The sequence below is a fragment of the Salmo salar genome, chromosome ssa12 (assembly GCF_905237065.1).
Source record: "Salmo salar chromosome ssa12, Ssal_v3.1, whole genome shotgun sequence".
NCBI lineage: Eukaryota > Metazoa > Chordata > Actinopteri > Salmoniformes > Salmonidae > Salmo > Salmo salar.
The window spans coordinates 50,945,621-50,970,047 of NC_059453.1; the positions used below are offsets into that span (position 1 = coordinate 50,945,621).

Below are 24,427 nucleotides of genomic sequence, written 5' to 3' on the forward strand. Positions count from 1 at the left end.
CATAATGACAAAGCAAAAACAGTTCAGACATTTTTGCTAATTTATTAAAAAAAATCAAAAACAGAAATACCTTATTTACATAAGTATTCAGACCCTTTGCTATGAGACTCGAAATTGAACTCAGGTGCATCCTGTTTCAATTGATCATCCTTGAGATGTTTTTACAACTTGATTGGAGTACACATGTGGTAAATTAAATTAATTGGGCATGATTTGGAAAGGCACATACCTGTCTATATAAGGTCCCACAGTTGACAGTGCATGTCAGAGGAAAAACCAAGCCATGAGGTCAAAGGAATTGTCTGTAGAGCTCCGAGACAGGATTGTATCGAGGCACAGATCCGGGGAAGGGTACCAAAACATTTCTGCAGCATGGAAGGTCCCCAAGAAGACAGTGGCCTCCATCATTCTTAAATGGAAGAAGTTTGGAACTGTCATGCCTACTCCCGCTCCGGCGTTCGACGTTGCCGGTCTACTAACCATCGGCCCTGGAATCATCATTACGCACACCTGCTCCCCATCATTACGCACACCTGGACTTCATCATCACCCTTATTACTCTCCCTTTATTTAGCCCTTTGTAGCCTGTCATCAGGCAGTATTGTTTTTTGGTCACGTTCTGTATGCTTCTCCTGTCTTGTTTATCTTCATGATTCTTATTATTAAACTCACCTTCTGCACCTGCTTCCTGACTCCCAGCATATACATTACAGAATACTGCCTATTCAGAAAACAAAGCAAAGACGTGCCAGTACCATCAGGCCGCTGTCTCCTTGGGATACCAGATCAGCCAGCAGGGAGTGGTTATGGATAAGAGGAAGAATTGAGGCAGTCAGGTCATGGCCAGTCCCAACCACCATAAAGGGACTACAACGGTTTTGGGGTTTCTACCGCCACTTCATTAAAAACTTCAGCTCCATCGCCTCACCTCTCTCCTCAAGGGTGGCCCCCGTAAGTTGGTGGGAATCCTGCAGCCGATGAGGCCTTCCGTCTACTGAGTGGGCATTTCCCCTCCGCCCGTTGCTCAAACCCAGATCCTACGCTGCCCATTGTGGTGGAGGTGGATGCCTCAGAAGTGGACGTGGGGGCTGTCCTGTCACAACACCAAGGTAACCCACAAAAATTGTATCCATGTGCATACTATAAAAAAAATGTCTCATGCAGAGAGGAACTATGACGTCGGCAACTGGGAGCTCCTGGCGATGAAGTTGGCACTAGAGGAGTGGAGACACTGTTTTGAGGGCACTAAGGACCCATTTCTCATCCTCACCAACCATCGGAACCTGGAGTACATACGGACAGCAAGGTGGCTGAACCCACACCAAGCAAGATGGGCCATTTTCTTCACTAGATTCAACTTCATCCTGTCATACCGCCCAGGTTCAAAGAACATCATAGCTGATACCATGTCCCATCTCCACGATTCAGGAGAGGTTCCTGTCCTGAGTGCGCCCATCATTCTGCCCTCCCAAATTGTTGCCCCCGTGCTCTGGGATGTAGACGTGGAGATCCACCAGGCTCTGGAGAGGGAACCCACGCCTGCTACCTGCCCTCCGGAGTGCACCTACGTTCCCACGGAGGTAAGGGATCGGCTGTTGACCTGGGCGCATACATCCCCTGCCGCTGGACACCCAGGTATCACCCGCACCATTCAATCCATCTCTGCTAAGTACTGGTGGCCCACCTTGGCAAAGGACATCGCCCGCTACGTCTACTCCTGCTCCGTATGTGCTCAAACCAAATCTCCCGGCACGCTTCAGCAGGGAAACTCTTCCCCTTCTCATGCCTCAGTGGCCTTGGTCCTATCTGTCCATAGATTTTGTTACTAATCTTCCCCGTCTGATGGATTCATCACTGTTATGGTTGTTGTGGAAAAATTCTCCAAATCCTGCGTTTTATCCCTCTCTCTGGTCTCCCTACTGTTCTCCAGGTTGCTAAGGCACTGTTTCAGCAGGTCTTCCCAATTACATAATCTCCGACCATGGCCCCCAATTTTCATCACGGGAATGGTGAGAAGCTGGGGTCCACGGCCAGCCTCACATCCGTGTACAGGCCTCAGTCCAACGGGCAGGTGGAGAGGACCAACCAGGAGCTGGGGAGGTTCCTTAGGAGTCACTGTCAGGACTGGCAGGGGGAGTGGACTCATGAGTTGTGCTACAATTTTACAGGGGATAGCTTTATTTGTGACATATGTACAAATTAGAATCGCGCAATAGCAGAGCATAAGAGAGAATTAATTAGTTAAGTCAGTTATTAAATGTTCAATTCTAATGTTATTTAATGTTATTAGTTATATTCCATTCAAATATTATATTCCAATGATTTTTGTATTTTTATGAATTAAAAACAACTATTGAAAACCTTTTACTCCAGAATGTCTTTTTAAAGACTGCTGGGATTTAAAAATGTGCATTATTCAAATCATTTTTAGTGCAATTGTACATAATGGATTGTATGGAAAAGGAACAACGAAAAATGTATGTGCATGTGCGTTAAAAAGAAGGACTTTACATCAAATCTCCTCAGTGGCGGTTCTGGCTTGTATGGTTCCCTGGGCGAACCCCCCCCTTCAGCGCCCCCCCCCCCCAACATTCAAACATTTGGAACAACGAAAATAAATAATCATAACATTTAAAACGATATAAATAAAAATATATACAAAAATAAGACTCATAAATATCAAAAAGAAGTAACAATGACAAATAGAAACAAATTGTAGTATATAAATAGAAATAAAATGAGAATCAAATTATTACGAATGATTACACAAATAAAACTAAATTGCACAAATCCTATATTTTATTTATTTAATCTTCATTTAACTAGGCAAGTCAGTTAAGAACAAATTCTTATTTACAATGATGGCCTACCGGGTAACAGTCTGTCTTGTTCATGGGCAGAACAACAGATTTTTATCTTGTCAGCCCGGGGATTCAATCCAGCAACCTTTCGGTTACTGGCCCAACGCTCTAACCACTAGGTTACCTGCCGCCCCAACACACACACAAATACACAAATAGAATAACACACTTATAAAGAAGACAAGAAACACACAAACTAAATTGCACAACTAATTGCACTACTAATTGCATTACTAGTGTACAAAGTTAGAGGTGCGCTATTTGATAGATTCCCCCTCTCCCCCTACCTCAGGCTTCCAGTGGGGAGACCTGAGGTCAACCTACCCCGCCCCCTCCCCATCTCGTACTTCTGAGTGGGAGACCTTCCCAGGCAGTAGCCTGCCTAGCTCACAAACTAGAATCAGGGCACCCACTCCAACAAGGTTAATTGACCCACAGTCCCACACGGTGACATGATATCATTGACGTGACGTGCAAATAAGCGATAGAAAACCAATCATGCAAATGTCACCATTCCAATTTTTTTTCTTTTTTTGTGCGGGCGCCCCATGCCGCCCCCGGCAAGATGCCGCACTGGGCGGCTGCCCATGTTACCTATACCTAAATCCGCCACTGAATCTCCTCATAGTACGGATATTATTGGTGACATGTGCAACACTCTTTCCCCTCTATTTTTATTTAAAAAATTATAATAAGACAACTAGACGACTAACTGGCACCTTCTAGCAATTAGCAAATGTGTTACTTTGAATCAGAAAGTTAACAGAGTAGTTTCTCTAGTAAGTTAGTTTTACATGTACTTATGTAAGCATTAATTATGGCTTCAGAAACAGCAGTGTACACCATAGAAATACAATGAATAGAACAGGCTTGGAACCTGGCAATTTCACTGGTAAACTCATGTGTACACTCACAATGGCTGCCTGGTATTGCGATGCAATAATTTCCATGGTAATGTAGAATGTTTATTGAAATTATGCTAACTCATGTGGCTCATGCAGTGTTGCCAATTTAGCGACTTTGTCGCTATATTTAGCAAGTTTTCAGACCCCTCCAGCTACTTTTATTGGTAAAAGAGGCTAGCAGCAAATTCAGGTACTTTTCAGGCTGTCTTTGGGAAGGAGTTCTATAATTTTGATTGCATTTAGCAACTATTCAATTCTGCCGCAAAAGAGAGTGTTGTCTGTGCAAAAGAGAAGCTGTCTGTGCAACAGAAGTCACAGCAACGGAATAGAAAGAGCATCTTCATTCAAGTCAATGGTGGCATAATGGGTGGACTGGCAGCCATTTTGAGTGTACCCGTGCCTAGGTTCAAAATATACAGGTTAAGACAAGAGGATTCTAGTATCCCATAACTATTTGCAATTCGTGTTCCAGCTTTACTAGTTAGCAATGACGCTAGTAGTTATCAATGGAGCTTGTACCATGAATTTGTTTATTTTCTAACGCGTCCGCATTAAATGCTTTCCTTGCCTTAACCTTCCTAAATACATCTTAGACCCAAGCAGGAAGTGTACCCTTCAATCTGTGCAGTGATTTGTTAAGTCAATTTAATGAAAAATACATTACCATGGCAATACAGCATTATGATAGAACATTCCAAATTACCATGGAAATTATTGCATTACAATACTAGGCAGCCATTGCGAGTGTACCCATGAGTTAACTAATCAAATTTCCAGGGTGAGAGCTTCCAGGCCCTTTTTATTAATTATATTTCTATGAACGGAGCAGAGTGTGGCAAGAGATGGGTGTCACGTCCTGACCAGTAAAAGGGGTTATTTGTTATTGTAGTTTGGTCAGGACGTGGCAGGGGGTGTTTGTTTAGAGTGTCTCGGGGTTTGTTGGTCTATGTGCTTATGTAAGAGGGGTGTTTGTTTAGAGTGTTCTGGGGTTTTTGGTCTATGTTCTATGTTAGTGTATTTCTATGTTCAGTCTAGTCTTTCTATTTCTATGTTTAGGGTTTGTTGATTGACCTTCAATTGGAGGCAGCTGTTCCTCGTTGCCTCTGATTGAAGGTCCTATGTATAGGGCTGTTTGTGCTATGGGGATTTGTGGGTAGTTGTCTCCTGTTTTGTGTCTGTGTACAGGACAGGACAGGACAGGACAGGTTTATGGCATTCGTTGTTTTTTATATACGTGATTTGTTTGTTTTTCCTTCTTTTAAATTTAATAAAGAAGATGAGTATACACGTTCCTGCTGCACCTTGGTCTAATCCTTACGACGCCCGTTACAACGGGACAAAAACGCTACATCGGGGACTACAGTTGTGCCGCAGCAAGGAAAATTGGTGCTGTGACATCCTCGCGGCAATGGCAAAACGTCATGTAGCGACTTCTAGGTCGAAAATATACAGGTTAGGACAAGATGATTCTAATATCCCATAAATTGAAATTTTAAAAAATGGGACTAGCAATGCGAGGAAAATGACTGGAAGTGAATGTTAGCGGTACAGAAAGTTTGCCATCAAACAATCGTTGTGAATTTCATCTAACTACTCAAACACATAGCATAACTGTTTAACTGTCATTTTTTTCATAAAAAAAAAGATTATGATCTACAGCCATTTTATTACTTGATTTCCTGACCGCTGGTCACATTTTCAATGCTAATCCTGATATACACACACTGATAAACTCACAATTAGTGATAAACTCGCAATAAGGTGTTTCCAAAAAGTAATTCAGCACAGAGTCTGTACCCCACCAAGCCACAAAATGCAACATAAAACAAGAGGATAATTTATAGGCAATCTGTTTTGTTGGTAACCAAGACACTTTTCCAATATTGCAGAGCTCAAGGCAAGGGGCTTATCCCATTCCTCGATGGTAGCTTGGTGACTCCCTGTTGGAGGTCTGAAGGTTCAGCAGTGGGATAAGAAGCTGGAAATTGAATTTACACCCAGAAAGGCAGGTTAAATGTATGGCCAAGCAGCTCAGGGATTCAATATGACACTTGCAATAACGCAACATACTCACAAATCCACAAACATAACCTCTTGTCCAATACAATCAATGGCTTACTTTCGGTCCCTGGGAAGGTAACCACCACATGATACTAGCTTAGCCATCCGCTACATCTACATAGATCATTTTGTGATTCTGTCACTGAAACAATAACCATGATCCTGGAGTTTATCAACAGTGTGTTACATGAGATATGCGATAACTATGTTTCCATACTCAACATTACAGTTTAGCTTATACAAAACGCTGCCATAGATTTTCCAACTAACCTGCTCTTGGCGATGCTTTCTTTGTTCTCGATTCGGGGAAAAAGCTTAAATAAATGTCTGTGTCTTGTTGCAGGTGTTTCTACAAAAACCTGTTTTGTAACATGACTCACTATGAAACACTGCCAGACAGACGCATACTCCAGTAATACTGTAGATAGTGTGTAAAAATAAATCGTCACACAAGTTGCCAGTGACTTGATAAGGTGATTAGCTAACGTGGCCTGCCTGCTAAATGTGCCTGCTTGCTACTAGCTAGCTTCATTGACGAACACAGAGATGGAACTTATTTTGGGCACTGATAAACGGCGTGTAGCTTGTGCTTTATTTAGGATAGTTTGACAGCTTGCTAATGAAGTTGTAGACATGTTCTCATAAATCAGTCCTGAGCGCAGCAGCAGCTGACTCGATGCTGTCTGCAGTGCACTGACTTTTCACGCACATATTTCAACTTGAGAAATACTGCACCAAACACCTTAGTTAGATGTAAAATTGTGCAACTAAGACCTCCTCTGCAGAAAAGTCAGTATTAATGACAGATTTCTTAATTTATCTTAGCTTCATTCTGACTATTTTGAGGGAGAAATGTTGCTACCGTGACTCAAGAGGGACAAACAACAATAACTACCAGGGTACAACATAGCAAACATAACACACCTACATCGAACCACACCACTATGACGCAAATCTCGTTTTTCTTCATGAGCAGTAGAAAAACCCAGGCGGAATCGATGAGTATAGCCCCCCTTTAAACCAAAAGATATTTCTGGTAAATGTTCTTGTTCACATGTAATATCACACCTAACATAATATCAAATGTCAAATAATTTTGCTTATTTTAGCCTAGCTCGACCATTGTGTGGGACTATTCCGTTGGTTTGAATGTACCGGGCATGCTAAATCACACTCATGTCAAGTACTTGAAAGTGTTTAACAAAGATTATGAATTTGATCAAGGACTGTATAGTACAGATTGTAAACAACATCTGCTGTTACCAGCCAAACACAATCAAAGCCATGGTCAAAGGTTAGCCAATAGGAAATCAAACTAAAAACAAATACAGCCTCTAAAATGCCCATGCAATTTTGAAGGCTCGGATTATTAATGCATTCTCTATATTGACACAGAGAAGGAACGTGACATGAGGTCACTGACTTAACTTACCCACACAAAGACTATTTTCCAGCAGCTTATACAGAGGAAGAGGGAACCTAACACTGACCCTTAAACTATCCTGCTGACAATGAGACAGTACCTGAAAGACAGTCTTAATACTCCCCCCTAACAAATGATTAACAGGCACTGACTGAGGAAATCACTGTAAGCAAACCCACGCAGACAGGCCTAGTATGGAAGTTGAAACATTTAAAGTTACAATACATGAAAATAATTTTAATAATCTGACGTACACTTGCCCACACATTCTGACACTGACATATGTTTACTGATTGTGCGTTCAAGACAACTCAGAAAGTCGGAACCTCTGAGTTACAATTTGAGTATGTTTTTTTGCTTAGAACTTCCTATTGGTTGATTCTGATACTTTCCAAGCGGGAAACTGAGCTCATTTTCTACAATGGGTTTCCAAGTTTCGAGCATTAGATTGTTTAAACAAGTGACCCGGTCTTAAATGCAACCAATAGCATAGGCCGATGGAAGTGTAGAGACAGATTGTACAATATGAGGAGGAAATCATAGTCCTTAAACTTTCCAGTGGCACTGACTCATCCAAACTGTTTTTTCCACAATTGTATTTAGAAATATTGTGAAAGGCCTTGTAGCTGCTGTTTGCTGTTCACTGACAGCCACATTGACAGCCACAACTCAACAATCAGCTGTTTGATATTTACCACACATGCTGCCCAATTGCAGGCTTCCTGAAAGTAGGCCCATGCGCTCGTGATGTGATAAAACACAATCCACAACATAAAAAAAGCTCTCTGGTGTATTAGTTTCAATTATTTCATTTATTTCTGTACAAACAGGAGAAATTATATAAACCTATTTAAATGTATCTGCAGCACCTCCAGCACTTCTTCTCGAAGCTATGTTTTCTTCCATGCACTGTGCTCTCCCCAAGGCAAAAATAATCAACACTTCCTAATATGAATTAAATGGATTGTGGTCAGTAACCCCATACGAGGTTATTGTGCAGGTAGCAGTGGGTCCTCATTTAAAATACTGCAGCAAAGCTTGCGGAATGCTGCGGAATGTTATGGCATGCTGGAGTGCATACCTTCATAGTATTTTACTTTCAGCCATTGTTGCCATTAATGCTAGTTTGACCATCAGAGGGCATCTTTGATGGTGTCTTTATGAAGCTTGTTATTGACTGCTTACATTTCCAAATAATCCTACAGAGGTCCATGCAGGCCAGACATTTTGATTGCTATACCCTATCCGAAAGAGCACATTCCAACGTTTTTAATGAACCTGGTTTTGCCAAACAACACAAAAAGTTTTATAGATTGTCTCTTATTCAAAATATAACTGTTTTCCTAGAATAACCACAGCTCCATACCTACTGATGACAATCAGCAAATACCGATTTGGGGAAAATATCCTTTCTATTGTATTCTGTTATATTCCCTCATATTAATATTGTAAAGGGCTGGGGAAAATAATCATGTGATGTCTGCTGAATGAACAAGTTCATTTCATTGACATGGCGCAGCCATAGCTTCAGCTACGATACCACAGATAAATATACTCAGCAAAAAAAAGAAACATCCTTTCACTGTCAACTGCGTTTATTTTATAGCAAACTTAACATGTGTAAATATTTGAATGAACATAACAAGATTCAACAACTGAGACATAAACGGAACAATTTCCACAGACATGTGACTAACAGATACTGAATAATGTATCCCTGAACAAAGGGGAGGAGTCAAAATCAAAAGTAACCGTCAGTATCTGGTGCGGCAACCAGCTGCATTAAGTACTGCAGTGCATCTCCGCCTCATGGACTGCACCAGATTTGCCAGTTCTTGCTGTGAGATGTTACCCCACTCTTCCACCAAGGCACCTGCAAGTTCCCGGACATTTCTGGGGGGAATGACCCTAGTCCTCACCCTCCGATCCAAAAGGTCCCAGACGTACTCAATGGGATTGAGATCCGGGCTCTTTGCTGGCCATGGCAGAACACTGACATTCCTGCCTTGCAGGAAATCACGCACAGAACGAGCAGTATGGCTGGTGGCATTGTCATTCTGGAGGGTCATGTCAGGATGAGCCTGCAGGAAGGGTACCACATGAGGGAGGAGGATGTCTCCCCTGCAACGCACAGCGTTGAGTTTGCCTGCAATGACAACAAGCTCAGTCCGATGATGCTGTGACACACCGCCCAAGACCATGACGGACCCTCCACCTCCAAATCGATCCCGCTCCAGAGTACAGGCCTCGGTGTAACGCTCATTCCTTTTACGATAAACACGAATCTGACCATCACCCCTGGTGAGACAAAACCGCGATTAGTCAGTGAAGAGCACTTTTTGCCAGTCCTGTCTGGTCCAGCGACGGTGGGTTTGTACCCATAGGCAACGTTGTTGCCGGTGATGTCTGACGAGGACCTGCCTTACAACAGGCCTACAAGCCCTCAGTCCAGCCTCTCTCAGCCTATTGCGGACAGTCTGAGCACTGATGGAGGGATTGTACCTGTCCCGCAGGTGTGATGTTCGCATGTACCGATCCTGTGCAGGTGTTGTTACACGTGGTCTGCCACTGCGTGGACGATCAACTGTCCGTCCTGTCTCGCTGTAGCGCTGTCTTAGGCGTCTCACTGTACGGACATTGCAATTTATTGCCCTGGCCACATCTGCAGTCCTAATGCCTCCTTGCAGCATGCCTAAGGCACGTTCACGCAGATGAGCAGGGACCCTGGGTATCTTTCTTTTTGTGTTTTTCAGAGTCAGTAGAAAGGCCTCTTTAGTGCCCTAAGTTTTCATAACTGTGACCTTTAATTGCCTACCGTCTGTAAGCTGTGTCTTAACGACCGTTATTAAGCTGTGTCTTAACGACCGTCATTAATCGTTTATGGTTCATTGAACAAGCATGGGAAACAGTATTTAAACCCTTTACAATGAAGATCTGTGAAGTTATTTGGATTTTTACAAATTATCTTTGAAAGACAGGGTCCTGAAAAAGGGACGTTTCTTTTTTTGCTGACTTTACATCTTAAAACATGCTATTCTGTTCTTTTGAAATAAATTGTCTTAGTACCATGTTTTTTGACCTTGCTAAACAAAATATAAATGGATTTCTTTGTGATTGTGTATGAAAAATGTATTTATTAGACTGGCGGCTATTGGTTCCCCGGCTATTCTACTGTTAATATGCATATGATGCAGCAGATCTTCATGGCGCTTTGAGGAAGAAATGCTCAGAAAGGTTTTGTCTTTTATGATATTTAATTCAATGTAGGACTACTGCTTGAGTGTAAAATACACATATTTAGGAAAGGTCTGGGACAGGTGGGTTCAAGGTTTTTATTGAAATTAAGTTATTGAAGTGTCATGGAGCTGTAGGCCTAAGAGTCCTATTTACTGTAGCCGTTTTAACTTAACTTACTTATTGGCATAAAGGCCTACTTCAATATACAGTATATCAATCAATCATTCATTCATTTGTGCATGTCATCACACTACATACAAGTCGTCCATGTCTTTAAATACAGTCAAAAAAAAATGTTATAAAACAAAGTAACAAAGGGAGCCTTGAATAATTAAACAATGAATAAACTGCAATATGTCTGCTAAAGTGATTGAATTCACAAATGCATTTGACTGTTTTTAATATTGGCTGTATTAGAGACTTTAAAACCTTTTTTTTGTTAGAACAGACTATATGGGATTCATTATAATTTGTTTGTAAATTATTATTGTATTTGTTGTGCTGTTTATACTGTTAGAAATGTAGTTTAATTAAATTGATTCATATTATGGAGAAACACCATAATATTAATCAATTTAATTAAACTAAATTCCAAGAAAAACAAAAATGCATTTTACAGTAGCCTATGTAGGCCTCTGTGTTTCCGTTATGGTCACATATGGCGCTGTACAATGTGACCAGTCGGGAGTAGGCCTAGGCTACTAAGCGACTGAAGAGCAAAATAATCCAAACATTTCCACAGCCTAATTGTAGGCTAACCAATATCCAAACAGAGATTCAGTGATTCAGAAATAAAAATCTGATTGATTTATCAAGACCAGTCCCCATGCTTGACTCAAAGTAGAGCGAAAATGCTGAATGTGCTGAAATAGTTGACCACATGGGGGCTATTGCTTCAAATCCTATTATAACAATTGAATGACTTTGGGTGTGTCAGTAAGCAACAATTTGTTAACTTCAATTGCGTTAGCCTACTTTATTCCAAAATTTCCATCATTCAGTGATATTTATTCCCATTGTTTCGTTATGGATCCATCCAGATGTGGTTAGAAAACAGTGCATGTGGTGGGCTATGCATAGAGATCGGTGAAGTGACGTGCCTCGCAAACAGCCATTAATACATGTAAAGTCCCTAAACTCGGCAAGAGTCTATTGTCCTGCTGATAGACCATCAAGGATGGACGCTTCTTTTGTATTCCAAATGTATTGGAAAGGCTGCTAAACCATTTACACCTGGCCCACAGTGTTGATGCGTACTTACAGTACAGTGCACTTTCACTCCATTCCCTGCTTGACTCTACCAATGCCACCAGATGATTCTTTCTATTGTTGTTATCTATTCCGTAACATTCCACAAGTAAATGTTCTTTCAACCTACAACACATACTAGTCAAATTCAGTCAGAGACTCAAAGGATTTGTTGACATTGAATTCCCCTCTATACTCGACCTTCTCTTCCCTTTCATCTTGTCGGTATGTTGCAATGGTCATGTATACCCAGCAAATATGACCCCATTGGCCCCATGTGGGTATTTAGTGGGCAATGTTTGCACGGGCTAGCCCACACCAAGCCCATCTACTTCATAATATAGAGGCAGGGGCTCATTAGAATATTTGGGCAGCCCATATGGGACCAATGATTTAACCAGTATTGTGGGCATCAGGGCCGGCAAACTATATGGAATTGTTTTAAGAAGGTCATACCAAGGATCATTTTGCTGTTTGATTTCGAATTTTAAGAAAACATTTTTGGCCTTACTGCTATTAGCCCATACAAACGCATTGAATAACAGATTCAATACATGGAACAACAGATAGTCCCCCCCCAAAAAAATCTAAAAGGAAGTTTGTTCTGAAGTGTCTGTCCTATATCTGAGAGATACGAGAAAGATCAGGAAACATTATTTTTCTTTACATGTATTTAACCCCTTATTAGTCCTTGATCAGTGTCCATATATACTTCCATTCATTTTTCAACTGGTACCGGGGGACCTTCAGAGGAGTCTTGTGAATCCTGTGGGCATCCTAGAGCAAAACTGATATGTACTTTGTATGTGAGAGTCTCACCTTTCCACAGAGGGCTCATAATATGGTGTAGCCCAAACTGTTTGGACGCTACGAACAGAAGTTGGCAGATCGGTTGTACCGATTTCAGATGAGTCCCAAGACACTTGCAGGGGCCGTAGAGCAAAATGTAGAACACCATCTGTTCGTGAGAGTCTCATCTTTCCATAGAGGGGTCATAATAGTTCAGACGATATTGTGAGAAGACCGATTTTCGGGACGTCTCATGGTCTGAGAAACACCACTCCACAGTAGCTCTGTCACCTTTCACCGCAGATGCGGATGTGTAACATAGGCAGACGGCGTGGATTGAGACGCATCCAATGCAAAAAAAAACCTGATATCTCTATCTTAAACTGACAGATTTTTATGGGGATTTTTGTATGATGCCAATTAGATTTAGGGGGTGCAGACATAAACCTTAGCAAGTTTTCTGCAGTTCTATACATTTTGCATGGGGCAGAGAGACATTTTTGCAGTTTTGCCATGACTTATGCTATGTTAAGTGAGAGTGACTAACAAAATCAATGGAGGCCTCCTGGAGGTCAGGACCCATGGACGTCAGGCCCCCTGGGCACGTGTCCTGCGTGTCCGGTCGGTACTAGGCCATGATTACTACACTGAACAAAAATATAAATATAAAGTGTTGGTCCCATGTTTCATGAGGTGAAATAAAAGATCCCAGAAATGTTCTATACGCACAAAAGAGCTTAAGGCTCTTAAATCTTGTGCACAAATTTGTTTACATCCCTGTTGGTGAGCATTTCTCCTTTACCAAGATAATCCACCCACCTGACAGGTGTGGCATATTAAGAAGCTGATTAAACAGCATGATGATTACACAGGTGCATCTTGTGCTGGGGACAATAAAAGGGCACTCTAAAATCTGCAGTTGTCACACAACACAATGTCATAGATGTCTCAAGTTTTGAAGGAGCGTGGAATTGGCATGCTGACTGCAGGTATGTCCGCCAGAGAATTGAATGTACATTTTTGTACCATAAGTCGTTTTAGAGAATTTGGCAGTATGTCCAACCGGCCTCACAACCTCCACATCTGGCTTATTCATCTGCGGGATTGTCTGAAACCAGCCACCTGGACAGCTGATGATTAATTGGTTTTGCATACCCGTAGAATTTGTCAGAAACCGTCTCAGGGAAGCTCATCTGTATGCTCGTCATCCTCAGCAGGGTCTTGATCTGACTGCAGTTCGCCGTCGTAACTGACTTCAGTGGGCAAATGCTTACCTTTGGTGGCCACTGTCCGGCTGGAAAAGTGTGCACTTCACGGAAGAATCCTGGTTTCAACTGTACCATGCAGATGGGAGACAGTGTGTATGGCGTCCTTAGGGCGAGCGGTTTGCTGATGTCAACGTTGTGAACAGAGTGCCCCATGGTGGCATTGGGGTTATGGTATCGGCAGGTATAAGCTATGGACAATGAATACAATTGCATTTTATCAATGGCAATTTTAATGCACAGCGATACCGTGACGAGATCCTGAGGCCCATTGTCGTGCCATTCATCCGCCGCCATCACCTCATGTTTCAGCATGATAATGCACGGCCCCATGTCACAAGGATCTGTACACAATTCCTGGAAGCTGAAAATGCCCAGCTCTTCCATGGCCTGCATACTCACCAGACATGTCACTCATAGAGCATTTGAAGGATGCTTTGGATTGACGTGTATTACAGCGTGTTCCAGTTCCCGCCAATATCCAGCAACTTCGCACAGCCATTGAAGAGGAGTGGGACAAAATTCCACAGGCCACAATCAAGAGCCTGATCCTCTATGCGAAGGAGATTTGTGTCGCAAATGGTGGTCACACCAGATACTGACTGGTTCTCTGATCCCTATTTTTTTTAAGGTGTCTTTGACCAACAGATGCATATCTTTATTCCCAGTCATGTTAAATCCATAAATTAGGGCCTAATGAATTAATTTAAATTGACTCATTTCCTTATATGAACTGTAACTAGTCACCATATTCCCCACGCATCCTGCAAAGGTGGAGGTGTTACTGACATTTATGACAGCAAATAAAACATATATATTTTTAAATGACTGCATTTTTGTCTTTTGAGCTTTAGTCATGAAATTTATGCAGCCTACTGAATCATTTTTTTTTTATAGCTAGTGTTTACAGGCCCCCTCCAAAAGGCTTTCGGAGCCATCATTGTCTCAGTGGGTTTTTATCCAACATGTCTCCGGACCTACCTCATCATAATCCTGGATTATCGGACCACAATTTTATTACGTTTGCAATCACAACAAATAGTCTGCTCAGACCCCAACCAAGGATCATCAAAAGCAGTGCTCTAAATTCTCGGACAAGCCAAAGATTCCTAGATGCCCTTCCAGACTCCCTCCATCTACCCAAGGACGTCAGAGTACAAAAATCGGTTAACCACCTAACCGAGGATCTAAATTTAACCTTGAGTAATACCCTTTAAGTCTTTAATGAAGACTCATCTCTTCAGTAGGTCCTATGATTAAGTGTGGTCTGGCCCAGGCGTGCAAAGGTGAATGGCAAGGCACCGTAACGACGAACTGCCCTTGCTGTCTCTGCCTGGCCGGCTCCCCTCTCTGGGATTCTCTGACCCTATTACGGGGGCTGAGTGACTGGCTTACTAGTGCTCTTCCATGCCGTCCCTAGGAGGGGTGCGTCACTTGAGTGGGTTGTCCGGTTTTGCGCCCCCTCGGGCTTGTGCGGTGGAGGAGATCTTCGTGGGCTATACTCAGCCTTGTCTCAGGGTAGTAAGTTGGTGGTCTGTTGATATCCCTATAGTGGTGTGGGGGCTGTGCTTTGGCAAAGTGGGTGGGGTTATATCCTGCCTGGTTGGCCCTATCGTCGGACAGGGCCACAGTGTCCTCCGACCCACCCCTGTCTCAGTCTCCAGTATCTATGCTGCTATAGTCTATGTGCCGGAGGGCTAGGGTCAGTATGTTATATCTGGTGTAATTCTCCTGTCTTATCTGGTGTCCTGTGTGAATTTAAGTATGCTCCCTCTAATTCTATCTCTCTCTCCCTCCTGGAGGACCTAAGCCCTAGGATCATGCCTCAGGACTACCTGGTCTGATGACTCCTGGCTGTCCCCAGTCCAACAGTCGTGCTGCTGCTCCAGTTTCAACTGTTCTGCTTGCGGCTAGGGAACCCTGACCTGTTCACCAGACGTGCTACCTTATCCCGGACCTGCTGTTTTCGGCTCTCTCTCTCTCTCTGCCACACCTGCTGTCCCGACCTCTGAATGCTTGGCTATGAAAAGACAACTGACATTTACTCCTGAGGTACTGACCTGTTGCACCCTCTACAACCACTGTGATTATTATTTGACCCTGCTGGTCATCTATGAACATTTGAACATCTTGAAGAACAATCTGGCCTTAAATGGCCATGTACTCTTATAATCTCTACCCGGCACAGCCAGAAGAGGACTGGCCATCCCTCAGAGCCTGGTTCCTCTCTAGGTTTCTTCCTAGGTTCCTGCCTTTCTAGGGAGTTTTTCCCAGACACCATGCTTCTACATCTGCATTGCTTGCTGTTTGGAGTTTTAGGCTGGGTTTCTGTACAGCACTTGGTGACATCTGCTGATGTAAGAAGTGCTTTATAAATACATTTGATTGAAATTTGATCAATTCTCACTCAGGTACAGCACATGTTAACATCACAGGATATAATGCACAAGGCCCTGAAGTTAAGATCCTATTCAAACAGGAATATATGTTTGGATGCATGTGCTCAGAAAAACAAAGTTAAAGGGTGGCTGAACTTCCTGATTTGGACTAGTTTTTCAGCTTGGTCATTAAGATTTGCGGCGGCCATAACTGAAGCCAAACAACAGTTGTCTTGGAAGAGGTGGTTTAGTGTGTGTGTGTGTGTGTGTGTGTGTGTGTGTGTGTGTCTTCACACGTGGTAAGTGTTTGTACATTCACACAGTTAGTCACTCACTCTTCTAGATGATCTGATTAAACTGTTTCAAGTTTTGTGTCTTGAAGTCGACTTGGCTAGCTAGTGCTAGCCAACTTCTTTCGCCAATTAGCTTCAGCCAGCTAGTGTGTGACCATGGCAAAGTTGGTTTGACAATGGTTTGACATTGGATAGCCTATCTCTGGGGTTAGTTGGGGGCCGTCAATAAATGACACAATGTGAATGGGACAATATTTTCATGTTGCACATCTTTTAGTTGTCTCATTAAATGCTTTCAATATGTGTATATCCATTTGTACAATTTAAAGTTGGTTTGAGGTTTAAGTCATTGCGATTTGGAGCTATTGACATTTTAAAATATTGTTCCATGTACATTGTTTAGTTTACTAATGGTCCCTAACTAGCCCTATAGGGAAATCGAATGTCAAACCAAATTGACCATGGCCTTACCAATCAAATGATCAGGCTGTGCAGCTGTGCTCCGAATTGATGATTACTTGGGTGCTGCCAGCTGTGGGCAGGATTGGAATAAACTTAACCCAAGAAACTGTTACATTACCCTTCATTCCCTGACATACCATTTTTTTCCCCCCATCATCTCGCCAATCTCTGTTTTGGGCTGACTTTATGATCAAAATGGTCCTATTTACACTTTGTAGTCAATTTTGAGACTAGAATAACGGTTTCTGACCCATATCGATGCCACATAGGCTGTTTTCAAAACAAGAAGTTGCTTTTTAGGGGCAGTTTCTCTAACATTGTGAAACGTAAGGAAATCCCTCAACTGCGTAATAACTCAAACATGCTCTCTCCCTACATGGAGAGAATTTTGTTTTTACTGGAATCAGGTGACCTGCTTTGATTTAATAGGGACATAAGACTGAGCGACGGGTATGATTAGAGGTTAAAACAGTAAACCTAGCCTTGTGAGAATTGCCATTAAAGACTACAAACCTTTGGTTAACACATAGTGGGCCTCAAACAAACATGAAATGTGAAGTTAACTGTAGCAGTTTATAAACATCAACATCATCTTAAAAAAAATAAAAAAGAACAATACTTACATAGTGTGTCCCAAACGGTATCGTTTCCAGCAAAACCATATTGTTATTATAATAGCCATTCCTAAACTGTTGATTACATTGATGTAGCTTCCGATTGAGCGACAAACATACACAAACATGCTACACACTTCCACTTTTCTCCATCTGAATGCTGCTGAGGAATCTCTCAGACAAAAAAAACCCAAATCCATCTTATTTAAATACCAGAATTCCTGGAACCCTGATGGAATTCCTCAGCCCCTGGTATGTGACTCCCACCTCATGACAACAGTAACTCTGAGAAGGACCCAAACTAATCCAATATGTGGAGGAAAAAAAAGACAAAACATTCACACATATCAATGTAGCATCTCATTAGAACTATTCATTTATGGCTGTTTCCTCTACCAATAGCCTTTAATCTGATCACTAAACCAACAGGAGACGTTTGCTATTGCATGTCATATTGTTCATGTTTTCAACTGCCGGGAACCAGAACCAATAGTGAATCAGAAAGACGTTGCTGTTCATATCGATGAAGGTGGCTGGATCAGCTACTCTGACAGTAAACGAACCACTTTACTGCTACATATATATTATTGACATGAATTGCTTTTTGTTTGTGCAAAACATTACTTAATGCAATATCAAATTTATGCAATTGTAAGCTCCAAAACAAAAAAAACAAACAAATAGAGACAGGATAACTCACCAGTCTCTTAGCAGACTTCCTTGTCTTAGGGACTCTCACTAAATCCATTAGCGTTATCACATGAGGAATGACTGGGTAACTTAATTTAAACATACTGGGGGGAGAAAAACGCCTGAATGGCCTTCCCAAACCACGTCACTACCGCATTGAAAAGTGTTTCATATTTGCTATCTTTATTCACCCACTGTAAAAGACAGCCAAAAGGTCTTGTTGAACTGTGGTATGATCAAGGTTGATAACAGTTTTCAGCAATTGATTTGGCAAGTGAATACAATCAGGTGGCGACGCGGATCACCACAAAACTGCCTCCGGCACCCCTTGTGGTTTGTTTGAGTTTAACAGAGTGGGCCTTTATGCAATGCCCTTTTTGAGGTGTCCCCTTTACTTTCGACCGTTAGTTGATGCATGAAATGTCTGAGCATGGGAACACAACCAATGAGTGCAGGTGGTCAGAGTGGTCACCAGGATGTCTGCTGCCAGTGCTGCATGTGAAAAACTATTAGGCTGCGCAAGTGGGAACACAAATTTACACATGCATGTTATTCAATCATTGCACTCACACTGATCGCACGCCACAGCGAACGTCTGCGTGGCCAGGCACTAAAATAGAACCAAGTCCTGCCTCTCAAATCTCCTCATTGTTTTTTAGGAGCATATAGCCATTTGGGTGATTGAAAGATGAACTGAAGTCCACACTCCCGTCGGTTGTAGTAATGCACCGTAAAGTTGGTTGCCAACCGCCATATAAAGTCCAAAGAAGAAAAAGGACGAGATATGACGAGAAACGAATTCGGTTTACCGTTTTATCTGTGTATTAATTGTCGGAGTAGAGGACCTTGTACATTTCAGATAACATAACAACCCAATGTTGATATCCCAGGACAAATTAGCTAGCAACAGCAAGCTAGCTAGCTAAATTGCCATAAATGCTTTTTGACTTGTCCCCAAATTAATATAATTGGTTCAGAGTTTTTGATATTTCAACCTGCGTGTCCTGATCGTGTCTGGTGTGGGGGTACAAGATCAACATGCGTACGCTAGCGATGCAGTTTGGTCGGCATGTAAGTTTCGCACATCCCCATGTGCTACGCATAATTGCGGTGAATTCAACGACAACAAAACACTACGCTGTGAATGTCTACATTTGTTGAATTAAACTATAACGTTATTGTTTTCATGTTAATTCATCAGTAGATTCCCAATGAAAAATGTAAAGAAATTATGTGGCATAAAAATGACAAACCTCCATATTACATGTAGAAAAAGTAGTTATGATTGGATAAAGACCCATTTATCAAACTACAGTAACCAGCTGATATAGTATACCCAAATAAAAAACACAAATCAAACATTTGGTTTCTCAAATGACTGCCTCACCTGGTTCACCAACTACTTCTCAGATAGAGTTCGGTGAGTCAAAATGGAGGGCCTGTTGTCCGGACCTCTGGCAGTCTCTATGGGGGTGCCACAGGGTTCAATTCTCGGGCTGACTCTTTTCTCTGTATATATCAATGATGTCGCTCTTGCTGCTGGTGATTCTCTGATCCACCTCTATGCAGACGACACCATTCTGTATAGATCTGGCCCTTTTTTGGACACTGTGTTAACAAACCTCCAAAACGAGCTTCAATGCCATACAACACTCCTTCCGTGGCCTCCAACTGCTTTTAAATGCTAGTAAAACTAAATGCATACTCTTCAACCAATTGCTTTCCGCACCCGCCCGCCCGACTAGCATCACTACTCTGGACGGTTCTGACTTAGAATATGTGGACAACTACAAATACCTAGGTGTCTGGTTAGACTGTAAACTCTCCTTCCAGACTCACATTAAGCATCTCTAATCCAAAATTAAATGTAGAATTGGCTTCCTATTTCGCAACAAAGCCTCCTTCATTCATGCTGCCAAACATACCCTCGTAAAACTAACTATCCTACCGATCCTTGACTTCAGCGATGTCATTTACAAAATAGCTTCCAACACTCTACTCAGCAAATTGGATGCAGTCTATCACAGTGCCAGCCGTTTTGTCACCAAAGCCCCATATACAATCCATCATTGCGACCTGTATGCTCTCGTTGGCTGGCCCTCGCTTCACATTCGTCGCCAAACCCACTGGCTCCAGGACATCTATAAGTCTTTGCTAGGTAAAGCCCCGCCTTACATCAGCTCACTGGTCACCATAGCAGTACCCACCAGTAGCACACACTCCAGCAGGTATATTTCACTGGTCACCCCCAAAGCCAATTCCTCATTTGGCCACCTTTCCTTCCAGTTCTCTGCTGCCAATGACTGGAACGACTGCAAAAATCACTGAAGCTGGAGACTCATATCTCCCTCTCTAACTTTATGCACCAGCTGTCAGAGCAGCTCATAGATCACTGCACCTGTACATAGCCCATCTGTAAATAGCCCATCCAACTACCTCATCCCCATACTGTTATTTATTTTTTGCTCCTTTGCACCCGTTTCTCTACTTGCACATTAATCTTCTGCACATCTATCACTCCTGTGTTTAATTGCTAAATTTTAATTATTTCGCCACTATGGCCTATTTATTGCCTTACCTCATTTGCACACACTGTATATAGATTTTGTTTTTCTATTGTGTTATTGACTATGTTTTGTTTATTCCATGTGTAACTCTGTGTTGTTGTTTGTTGCACTGCTTTGCTTTATCTTGGCCAGGTCGCAGTTGTAAATGAGAACTTGTTCTCAACTAGCTTACCTGGTTAAATAAAGGTTCAATAAATAACATAAATAAATAAAAATGTACGTCATTCCCACAGGCACCCTGGAACATATTCCAGTCAACGTGATTAAAACAGCCTTGGAGAATGGATTCTTATTGGTCAGACCAGCGTTGTGCAGACCTGACCACCAGAACTTCCCTTTAACTACTCGGAAAGAAAGTTCCAAACAATAAGCACTTTCCCTTGTGAGGATCGGACAATCTGGGGCAGAGATATTGGAACTAAGGGGTCAAGTGTAAATGCAACGCACCTTTCATTTGAGGTAATGATAGATATGCCATTTTCACTGAATACAAAAAAATGTATAAATTATATAGTATATATATAAATTCCGAATTCATGACAGATTATTAAAGATGATTACTGTAACTAATGATACACACAAATACACATTTCTAAAGCATTTGATGACACTCTCTGTGTTACCATTCTATGGTAATTTAGCCACCCTCTAAAGTTTGTCAGGACAAGAACACTTCATCCAAGACAAAATGTGTTATGCAGGGCCATCCATTAGTGTTTTAATGTAACAAATAGCGTGTAGATATAGTAAACAAACATTTGGATATGGTGATCAATTTGGATCATTTTCACTGAATCTATTGTGTTTTTTTATATCTCAGGTTAAGGTTTATATTTTGTGTGCCTAGAAGTAATGCTACCCCATTAAAAATAACAATGAGAAAAGTATTTAGTTTGTAGCAAATTTCCATATTCAATTGGATAAGATAGCTAGATTGATACTGTAACTAAGGAATACAGTATATACAATAGTTGGTACTGTTGCTCTCACACTTAAATATTGATTGCACTCATTTCACAATATGATTGCAATGGAAGATATTTTCCATCCCATGACTTTGGTCATATTCATGATCATACCTTGACGAATGTTGGCAAGAATATTCCACATACTCACAATCTCTGTCAAACTGCTATTCAGATCCTAGCACAGGCATTTGATTTTGTAAGTATTACATTACATCCAATTCTGTTAAAATTATATTTGTTGATATTCAGAGAATTTTAAAAAGTTTAATTTGACTGTAGCCGTATAATGTATAGTGTATCACATTGTTGGTAAGTAAAGTCTTATGTTCAATAGAATCCTCCAGAATCTGAGGTGGTTTAAAATATCCAGCTTATTTTGTAGTTACTGTATTCATGGGCTCATTGAATATGGCATTAAAACATGTCATCTTTTACAGTACCAGTCAAACGTTTGGACACACCTCATTCAAGGGTTTTTCTTGTATTATTTTATACATTGTAGAATAATAGTGAAGACATCAACATATGAAATCATGTAGTAACCAACAAAAAAAAAAAAAGTGTTAAATATTTTATATTTGAGATAATTCAAAGTAGCCACCGTTTGCCTTGACAGCTTTGCACACGCTTGGCATTCTCTCAACCAGCTTCATGAGGTAGTCACCTGGAATGCATTTCAATTAACAATGTGCCTTGTTAAAAGTTATTTTGTGGAATTCCTTTCCTTCTTAATGCATTTGAGACAATCAGTTGTGTTGTGACAAGCTAAGGGAAGACAGCCCTATTTGGTAAAAGACCAAGTCCATATTATGGCAAGAACAGCTCAAATAAGCAGACAGAAACAACAGTCCATTACTTTAAGACATGAAGGTCAGTCAACTCTGAACATTTCTAGAACTTTGAACGATTCTTCAAGTGCAGTTGTAAAAACCATCAAGCGCTATGATGAAACTGGCTCTCATGAGGACTGCCACAGGAAAGGAAGACTCAGAGTTACCTCTGCTGCAGGGGATAAGTTCATTAGAGTTGCCAGCCTCAAATTGCAGCCCAAATAAATGCTTCAGAGTTCAAGAACAGACACATCAACAGTTCAGATGATACTGCGTGAATCAGCCCTTCATGGTCATATTACTGCCAAGAAACCACCACTAAAGGACACTAACAAGAAGACTAGCTTGGGCCGAGAAACAAGCAATGGACATTAGACCGATGGAAATCTGTCCTTTGGTCTGATGAGTCCAAATTTGAGAGATTTGTTTCCAACCGCTGCATCTGTGACGCAGAGTAGGTTAACAGATCTCCGTATGTGTGATTCCCACCGTGAAGCATACAGGTGGTGTGATGGTGCTTTGCTGGGGACACTGTCAGTGATTTATTTAGAATTCAAGGCACATTTAATCAGATGACCTGGCCTCCACAATCACCCGACCTCAACCCAATTGAGATGAGTTGGATCGCAGAGTGAAGGAAAAGCACCCAACAAATACTCAGCATATGTGGGAACTCCTTCAAGACTGTTGGAAAAGCATTCCAGGTGCAGCTGGTTGAGAGAAAGCTTTGCACACGCTTGGCAGTCATCAAGGCAAAGGATGGCTACTTTGAAGAATCTGAAATAGATTGATTTGTTTAACACTTTCGGTTAATACGTGATTCCATAGTTTGTCTTCTTTATTATTCTACAATGTAGAAAATAGTCAAAATAAAAACCATTGAATGGTTAGGTGTGTACAAACATTTGACTGGTACTGTATGTGCCAAATTTGGTGCTTTTATCAAAACATTTATCATTAAGCTTTGCCACCCCACCAGAAGACATATTCAGCACTTAGCTCTGACAAGAACAGCATGGAGGGATCAAGAGAGTAAATAAGTAATGAATGAATGGGCGACAATTTCTTAGAAGGCATACATTTACCCTGTGATCCGGGCAACATGTAGCCTAGCGGTTAAGAGCGTTGGCCCAGTAACCAAAAGGTCACCATTCAAATCCCGAGCCGGCAAGGTGGCGAAATCTGCTGTTCTGCCCTTGAGCCAGGCAGTTCACCCCAACAACTGCTCCCCAGATGCCTATTAAGGCAGCCCCTCGCACCTCTCTGATTCAGTTATATGTGAGACACATTTCGGTTGAATGCATTGTTGTGCAGTTCCCAAAAGTTCACATTGAAATATGAACGTATCATTCTTCACATGGTTAAAGAATGACACAAATCAGATGGAGTTAATTGGGTTATAACAGCAAGTTTGAACTACAGTGACAATGTTTCAATTAGTAAAAATTAAAACATTGTGCAATCTGGTGCATAAGCAAAGTCCATAATATTTATAATAGAGGTGGCCCAAAAAACATTATGGTCCCGTGCAATCAGAATAATCATTTTTTAATAGTTGCATTATATCTTAAGGAACTACTAACACAAATGGTGTGATCAGAAGTCGAACATCTATCACCTGAGATTTGTTATTCCACTATTCCTGAAAAGTTACACTGACCACTAGAAGAGTTTGATTTTCGAAGTCCTGTAGACCTATGTGCATGTGTTCTCCAGCATAAAGCAAATGTCCAACTTTGTCGCCCCTTGATTAGCCCAGTAACTGGTACCCATTACCCTCCTGGTAATGAGATGTTAACAAGCAGTTAGCATTAAGCAGCACGAAATGGACATGAG

At 41.6% G+C, this 24,427-nt stretch overlaps 1 protein-coding gene across 3 annotated transcripts in view; it reads right to left on the reverse strand.

Annotated features, from left to right (window-relative positions):
* slc2a9l2 (solute carrier family 2 member 9, like 2) overlaps positions 1-17,700 on the reverse strand; it is a 243,642-nt gene extending 225,942 nt beyond the window's left edge. Inside the window, exon 1 of one of the 3 annotated variants that reach the window (XM_014131731.2) lies at positions 17,546-17,700. The gene's annotated coding sequence lies outside the window, so the exon portion shown is untranslated. 3 annotated transcript variants of the gene reach the window in all.
* Between the last annotated feature and the right edge of the window lie 6,727 nt (positions 17,701-24,427).